This window comes from Carya illinoinensis, chromosome 8 (assembly GCF_018687715.1).
Source record: "Carya illinoinensis cultivar Pawnee chromosome 8, C.illinoinensisPawnee_v1, whole genome shotgun sequence".
Classification (NCBI taxonomy): Eukaryota; Viridiplantae; Streptophyta; class Magnoliopsida; order Fagales; family Juglandaceae; genus Carya; species Carya illinoinensis.
The window spans coordinates 2073675-2082500 of record NC_056759.1 but is presented as its reverse complement, the minus strand read 5'-3'; the positions used below and the strand labels follow the sequence as shown (position 1 = coordinate 2082500).

The following is an 8826-nucleotide window of genomic DNA, read 5'->3' as shown; positions in this document are numbered from 1 at the left end:
CAAAGCACCAGGATTGTCACTTGGATGTAGGTAAAATGGACTCGATGAGTCATCTGAAGGATTGATAGGAGGTCGATTAAAAGAATTAAATGAAGGATTGTCAGGAGAGGGATTGACAAGAGGAGAATCACCAGAACTCATTTTCAAGAATGTTCAAGAAAATGCAAGAAAATGCAAGAAACTTGAAGATAATCGATGCAAGAATTCCAGAGCAGAATTTTGCAAGGCAGAAGTTGAGAATTCCAGAGCAGAATTGAAGTAGATGATGCGGAAGCTTTAGGTTTTCAATCTGATACCATGTTGAGAATCAAATGAATCTGAACTAGGTGAATGAATATGAACTTGTTGAATGAACAATATAGAAAACAGAGGAGGCAAAAGGATCTTGGTAAAACTACTGAATTGTAATGAATGAATTTTACATCAGACTTAAGTCCTATTTATAATACATCAATAGTACAATAATAGAATAACTAACTCTCCTCTTCTAACTTTCTTTCTATTTTAAGCCTTTCTTCTTTCCTTTTTAATTCCATGCTTTCAATATGAGATGGAAGACTCCAACAAGTTCCAAATTTTATAACACAAAACTCTATAAAGCCAAGTGCTCGTGTAACACAAATTTTTTATTATAATGATTTGCATTGATCTGTCAAGGTATTTGTGAAATCTTAAAACCTTGTTACTTGAGGTTTGTCTGACAAGGTAAAAATCGAATCAAGTAGTACTGCTTGTCATCAGTATAATTTCATAAAAGTGAATTAGAGCTAGCTAGCTGCAGAAACGGAACTTGAGGTTGACGATTTTGGAAGCTGAGTAGAAGAGGGTAGTAGGAGAGGGTGCCTTCCTTATTTCTCAGGATCTTCGATGCTTTACATGCAGGGGGCGGCAATCCTGAACATTCTATAGCTAGGAAACAAATTTTCCGTCAAGTTTTACAGAAAGATCAGAAATGCTTTTGTAACACGTAGAGGATCAAATTTTATTATAAGTCGATGCATGTACAATCTAACGAATCAATTAGTACGTAGGGCGGTATATATGTTCAAAGGTCCCTCTAAAAATTAGTAAAAATTCCCAAAACTTCTCTTCCTCATCTCTCTCTCCCTCTCCTCGATCCCATGCTTGGGCCTCTCTTGTATTTGTTTATAGTTTTTCTTTTTTTCTTTTTTGCCTTATTTTCCTAATTTCCTTTCCTCTAGCTAGTTCGAAATAAAGTCTGATTAGCAAACCTCTCACCACTAAACCTCAAGGAGTTCTACTGGTCTAGGACTAACTTACTTCTTTATAATCACAACAATCAGTCATCTTCCTAGGTGGTACTTCGATAACTGACCAGTTAATAACTTAAACTTGAGACTTTCTCTCTTATGATTGTCATAATTCTTCTATCCATCATGAGTTATCAATTATTTTAACTCTAAATGATTTGTTCCTAATGTTCACATAAATCCTCAAGACCAAGATTTTACTCCCTATATAATAGTCTTCAAAAGAAGATCGATCTATGTATCCATAAAGATAGTGCTTTGCCAGAAATCATTTATTGGCGGCGTGGTAATACTATTATCATAAACGAATCCTACTAAGGCTAAAACTTCTCCTAATCAAATTACTCTTCCAAACACAATTTCTATCGTATTCTCATAATCAAAACAATCCTCCAAATATGTGGAATACCATTCATCAATCCTACATATCCTTTCTCATATTACTAAAAGGTATTCTATATCTACATTGGTATGAACAATAATATTTCTAATGAAAATTGTTACTCTTACCACTAGGGTAACAATTCAGCTTCCAAGCTAAATTCTCAAGCACTACCACAATTAATAGAAACAATGACTCGTTTGAATCAAACAATGTACAATTTACCAACCCCAAAGACTTGACCTACTCCAAAATAATAATAATGCAATACTACCATCAATTGCAATCAGATCAACGTTAACTATGTTTACCTCAACTAATCCTTCATCCATCGGGAAATTCTGATCCTCTTGATTGTTATCTCCCTTAGGATTCCGAGGTATTCTATCACGAGTCATGTGTCCATTCTTAAAACACACGAGTATATGTATAAAAACCACATACTACCTTTCATACCTTAAGAAATTCAAGCCTACTGACGACTAAAATTTCAAGCCTAATGTTTGGTGTATTTCCTAAGGACATGTGGATTTACTGCCCAGAGACGTATTTGCTCTGATACCACCCTGTGACGCCCCCAAATTCCGTTTGGGATCGGACGGACATTTGAAGCGTCGAGACATGCAACACAAGGTTACCTGCCCCCGTTCATGACATATAAGATGCAATATTCCTAACATGCATCTAACATTATGCAATATTCGCAGCGGATAATTTTTTTCTTTAACAATACTATGCACCAAATTGAAAATATCCCAAATGCTTAAAACATACTTCATACATAAAGACCCATTGAGTAGATCACAACACTAGTCCAAAATGGTTATGATCCAAAAAATACTAAAGATGCAACTCCATTGTACAAGTAGTAATTTACGTTAACTACTATATTAACATTGACGTCGCACCGTCGCTTAGTCAACTGTGTCTAGTTGATCAGCTCTTGATTCTCCTTCAGGTCCTGTAACAAGATTTACCATTCGGGGGGAATGGTAGTTGGGACTACCAAAATGAGATTTGATTACAAATCTCAGTAAGTTAACAAAAAACTTCCACACAAGCTAATGATGCATGCATGACAGTAAAAGCATAAATGCATAATCAAATTCATAAGTAATTAAAGCATAACTTGGCGTACAACATAGCATAATTGACATAACTTAAATTGAAACATGAACTGAACTTGACTTGACATGAACTTGATCTGAAACTTGACTTAACATAAAAAATACATACTCCACAGTTGTTGTGGCCACATGTATTCTACGTGTAAATACATACTCCACAGTTGTTGTGGCTCCATGTATTCTACACAAACTTGACTTAACATGAAAAATACATACTCTACAGTTGTTGTGGCCCCATGTATTCTACGTGTAAATACATACTCCACAATTATTGTGGCTCCATGTATTCTACACAAACTTGACTTAACATGAAAAATACATACTCCACAGTTGTTGTGGCCCCATGTATTCTACGTGTAAATACATACTCCACAGTTGTTGTGGCCCCATGTATTCTACGGAAACTTATTCTTTAACTGCTTAAATACATACTCTACAGTTGTTGTAGCCCCATGTATTTTACGTGTCACAATTGCTGTGTCTCACGTAGTGTATGCATCACAATTGCTGTGACCCCATACATAAGTAATCAAGATGAAACGTGACTGGAATACGAAAGGACTGAAACCCTGACGTAACATAACGTGATTTGAACATAACTTGAAATACATGACCAACTTGAGATAGAAACATTTCGTAACATGGCATACCATATAATAGACACTATATTTAACATGACATACTTGTAATGTACAGTAATACATGACAGAATATATTATGTAACAGATAAAAATTGATGACAGAATAAATTCTGTATAATAGACAATTACGTGATAACTTGGCATGGCATGACATATATGATAACATACATACATATACTGTAGTTCCTTTACTTAGCACACATACACAGTAGACTGCTAGTAAGTTAAAAGCTAACTTACCTCGATCTCCGCGTTTCTTATAAAACTTCAAGTGCGACCACGAGGAACTGTAATTAGTGATTCTAAAAGTTAAAACTAAATCACTAAATATTTGAAATATGGAAAATACTAATTTAAAGAGTAAAATTTTCATTTTACTCTACATGTGGGAAAATGACCGTTTTACCCATAACTTAAGGATTTTGCATACTAACTCCAAAAGTTTCTAAAATTTACATTCCTCATGTAAATTTTGTCCTAAACTTAAATATCAACTCAGAAAAATTTAAAACAAAACACAACTATGAAGAACACACTATGGCCGAAACATCCATAGGTCATTTCCCTTGATTTTTGTTGCAATTCCTTCCAACTTCAAAACTCATGCTTAAACCAAAATTTTGCAACAAACATCTTCCAACCCTAAGTTCAAAACCATACTTAAAACATCCATTTAGAAAAAGCTAATAATCAACACTAAACTTTTTTGTAAAAAGATCCAAGCACTTGAATCACAAGTTTTGACCTTAAATCAAAACATCTCCAAGAATTTCAAAAATCAAATCTTACTTCTAACATATTCATAATATCATCCTAACATCAACCATGCTTTAAATTATCAAACTAAAGTCACCAAAATTACAAAATAACATTTGGAGTTTTTGGTTTTACACTTAGTCCAAAAACAGAAACTTTTTCCTCAACTAGTTTTGATAAATCTCTTGATCTATGACTTATAAATATATGATCTTCAAACCAAACCATTACATGGTTTAAAAAGATATCATAAAACATATATAAGCTTCTAATTCAAGATCACATGGTTAGAAATTAACCAAAACATAAATTTAGCCAAGAATATCCACACTTTGGCTTATTTGAATATCTCTTTGCATAAAATTTCATATCTTTGAAACTAACATCAAATATCTTCAAAATAATAATATAACATGTATATAAGATGTTTAGGATCCTCCAATAAAATTATCAAAGTCATTAGAATAGGTTTAGACCACCAAAGAGTTAAACTTTCTCAAAACAGAAACTGTTTTTCCTCTTCCAGTTTCTAAGTTTCTAAATCTAAGAAAATCTTTCATCAAAACCTTTAATCATGCAAAAATCCTCAACCAATAGTCATATATACATGTTAACAATATTTCATAAAAATTTCGGACCAATATCTATCCATTAGCTTGGTCAAAAACTCCAAACTATAACATATTCTCCAGTTTATCTCTCAGAATGACCTTTCTATAGTTTACACAATATTTGACTGATCAAATGATATTCAAATGGGGAAAATAAGATATCCATGTAAACTAGACTCAGAAAGGAACAACTTATATGAAGGAGATTTTATGATAAAATACTTACAACAGCTTCGAAATGGGCGTGCAAAAGACCTCCTAAAAGCTGTCCGAGAGAGAGTGTTTGATATCCTTTCAATGGAAAGTGTAAATGAAGATAATTTCATGGGGAGAGGTGGCTGGAGATACTTATGGATGAGATATGGAAGAGATGAGGCTGGATTTGAGAGTTTAGTGTAGTTTTCTCCTACCCAAAATATCTATAAAAGATTATCTCATAATATTCTATCCAATAATATCTACAAAAATCAACTTAAGATATTTTTATCTAATAATATCTATAAAAATCAACTCAAAATATTTTTACCCAATAATATTCATGAAAATTACTTTAAGATATTTCTTTTTATCCAATAATATCTACAGTTTTGAACAAACGTTTTTACCGAAAATATGAAAAAATGTTATTGCGCCATAAGATTTTAAATAACCCTCCGAGTCTAATGGCACAAACCATAATACGTTTTGACACTTCTAACTATCTCCAATAATCAAAAACACACTTCTGATACCATAGTAAATAATAACACTAATTATGTAGTTAGACAAAAACCTATACGATTAATGAATTCGTGAAAACTTATGGGGTTTTCACGAGGTTCCTAAAGTTAATAGAAATTTCACAATTGAATTTCTAGCGGGCTGTTACATATTTTTCCAGTTAAAAAATAAAAGGAATCGCAATGTATATTTTTAGATAAGAAAGTATTTTCAAATCATTATAAGTCATCAATTAACCAAATAAAATTATTCTTTACCTAATACATACTCTATTTTTGTTTCTCTCCCAACAATTTCTAATTTGGCACTCCAGAACAAAAATATTCACACCAAACAATTAATCCACAACAACCCATGCACCTAAAAAACCATTTTTAGCTTTTTAAAATAGGGTTATAATCCAATTTTATTCATGTACCCTCATTTTTTACGGGAAACCCTCTCACAATCTCAAGAAGAGCAAAGACATCATGTCTAAGAGCATCCTCATCTTATTCTTTATCTTCATCCCTATAATTTAACTCAAAATCATATTGTCTCAAATTTTTTCCTAAATTTTATTCATCTTTCAAAAACCTCCTACATCTCATTCCCCATCCCTATCTCTATTCTATTAAATAATATTTTTCTATTCTTTTTTTATTATTTTTTTCTTTCACTTCTATTTACAAATTTAACTACTCAATATTTTTTCTTATTTTTTGAACTATTACTCTAGTGAATATTTTAAACAAAAATTTAAATTATTTTTTTGTAAATATGATAATATTTTTAAAATTAATTTTTTTATATTTTCGTAATTAATTAAATTATTTTTAAAATTATTATTTAAAATTATAATAAATATGAGTATGAGAAAAAGTGTAGATGATTAAAAAATTATTTATTTTATATATTAGAATAAAATATTGATAAAAATAATTTAGGGGATGAATTCTCTTTATTCCCTATATCTTTTTTTTTAAAATAGAGATCATGTAGAGTGTATTTAATCAAAATTTTAAAATAAATCTTAAATTATAAGAAATATAATATTTTAAATAACTGGATGGAAATGATCTAAGAAACCTATGGAACTACAAGCCCAAGGTAGAAATGCGTCTAACAGCTGGAATACAGACCATGCTTGTACGTCTAGTGACAGTGCGTAGACCAGACAAGTGCCAGGGTAGCTGTGAAACTAATTATGAGAAGAAAGCATCTTGTCTAGCGCTGCTCCATATTGTCAAAAGGAAAAGCAGATGCAATTGCCAAGACGTCACTCATGATCCATAACTCAAGTATTATCGTCATATCCACCCATCCTAACCTTACTCGAGTAAAAGACATGATATCCAATCATCAAACCCAATCAATGGCTACCTGATGGGAGTTTGCATGCATGCCAGATCAAGATCAGCTTCCTGCAGGTAAACATGCAGCTTCTGCCCAAGCCATCCTGTCATCTCAAGCAACCAAGCAATTTCTTCCAAACCTACTCCCCGGTCATGAAGCTTTCGTGGGGTCCCTAGCTAATGTTATCGTCTTCTGTTCAACCAGCAAATCAACAGCCTGATCGCTGCGCGCAAGCAATATGGGGGAAAATTAAATATTGCATGTCACCATATCATCTGTTTCCGCTGCTCTTATTCTCGACATGGTAAGAAATTAAGATCGTCGATGCTTGCAGATTCGTAGGTAGGTTGGACTCCAATGACGAATTGATATGGACTGTGGAGAAATTTTATTTTGAGAAATATTAATTAAGGTTTGCATGTACAGACAGTGATTCAGTAATATTTATAAATAAAAATATTATTTTCCATTTTAAATTTTGTAATTTTCAATCATATATATAAGCTAGTATGTTATATTTTATATAATTTTTAGATATAAATTTAAATATGTAAATTCTGTGCAAATCTTTTGAAAAAAATAAATATTACAAAATTTTTAATTGAATCTCATTTTCTTCAAAGGGCTACGCGCGAGATAAAGTTCAAGTCATTTTAATTATCTTAATTGTCGATATATTAAATTATTTAAAATATGTTAGCTTGAAAATAACAAAATTAAAGAGAAATCGTTTGCATTACTTATTCTTAGAATAAAAAGTCTATTTACACACAAGGTTAGGGACCTCTTGCATACATGTCCATCTACGTGTAATAATGAAACGCGGCATTTTGTTCATTCGGCTAGGTTGAAACGCAAGGCTATGTTGCACACGCAATAAGTTTCGGGAGCAAGCTTCCCCACAGAGAATGATGAAGATGAAACACAAAGATCAGGTACCTCTCATATTCTTCTTCTCATTTGAAACACAACTACTCTCAACCAAGATCACTGAACACCTCACCCCACGTTCACCCCTATAGCATAATGCAGAAACTATCGAGTCACTGCAAGTGAACCCAACGCCATGCACGGATGTAGCACTCATCTCCATGAGCTTCCTCACCAAACTCTCGCATGCGCTCTGATTCTCCCCCTCTCCTTCTCAAGATCAAAATGATGGAGGCCAGCTAGCCAGCCTCGATACCAGTTTCTCCCAATGCAGAACCCCTCAAGTGCCGAATTGTTCCATTTGCCTTCTATGTGTTCATATTGAAGGATCATCAAGTTGGGAAAGCAAAGGAGTCATGAGCACTGCAAAATGGACTCTGTCATTCCGTTTATAGAAACCCTTTTCATATTTCTGTTATTTCCTTGTTGAGTTATACATAAGGGGCATTACTGTATTTTCATATTTGATGGGTAGTTACAATATTCCTTTAGCAATTGTATATAACTTTATTCCATGTAAATCAATTTGATTCATTCAATACACATGGAGAATATTTGCTCTCCTTCTGGCATTTCCCAGATTAGAATTTCTTTCTCCATCTTGGCTTATTACATGGTACCAGAGCTCCCTCGATCCAATGACAACCAACACTAACCAAGAAGTTACAAATTCAACCAACACAATCAAATCTTATGAACGTTACCTGACTCTCAGACTCCTTCAACCCATTCCGCATTGAGAGTGGCGACAACCCTGCTGCTTTGGTTTTTGACCTCCTTGATGCTGATAACTACGTTAGCTGGTCGTGTGCCATTAGTCGAGCCCTTCGTGTGAATAACAAGCTCGGGTTCATCAATGGTGCTCTTCCCAAGCCAGTCGATATTTCACATCCTCTTTTTGAAGTTTGGGAGTGCTACAACGACTTGGTGGTGTCTTGGTTGCAGAACTCTATAAGTGCCTCTCTTAAATCTAGCCTTGCTTTGGTTGATGATTCCAAGACTCTATGGATGGAACTCAAGGATCATTTTACACATCAAAACGGTCCTCGAATA

At 33.3% G+C, this 8826-nt stretch overlaps 1 long non-coding RNA gene across 1 annotated transcript; it reads left to right on the top strand.

The window, feature by feature from the left end:
* The first annotated feature begins 6750 nt into the window (after window positions 1-6750).
* LOC122274340 lies at window positions 6751-8304 on the top strand. The gene is made up of 3 exons (XR_006228301.1): window positions 6751-7147; window positions 7690-7778; window positions 7866-8304. It is a non-coding gene; the product is annotated as an uncharacterized LOC122274340 (long non-coding RNA).
* Window positions 8305-8826: the final 522 nt, after the last annotated feature.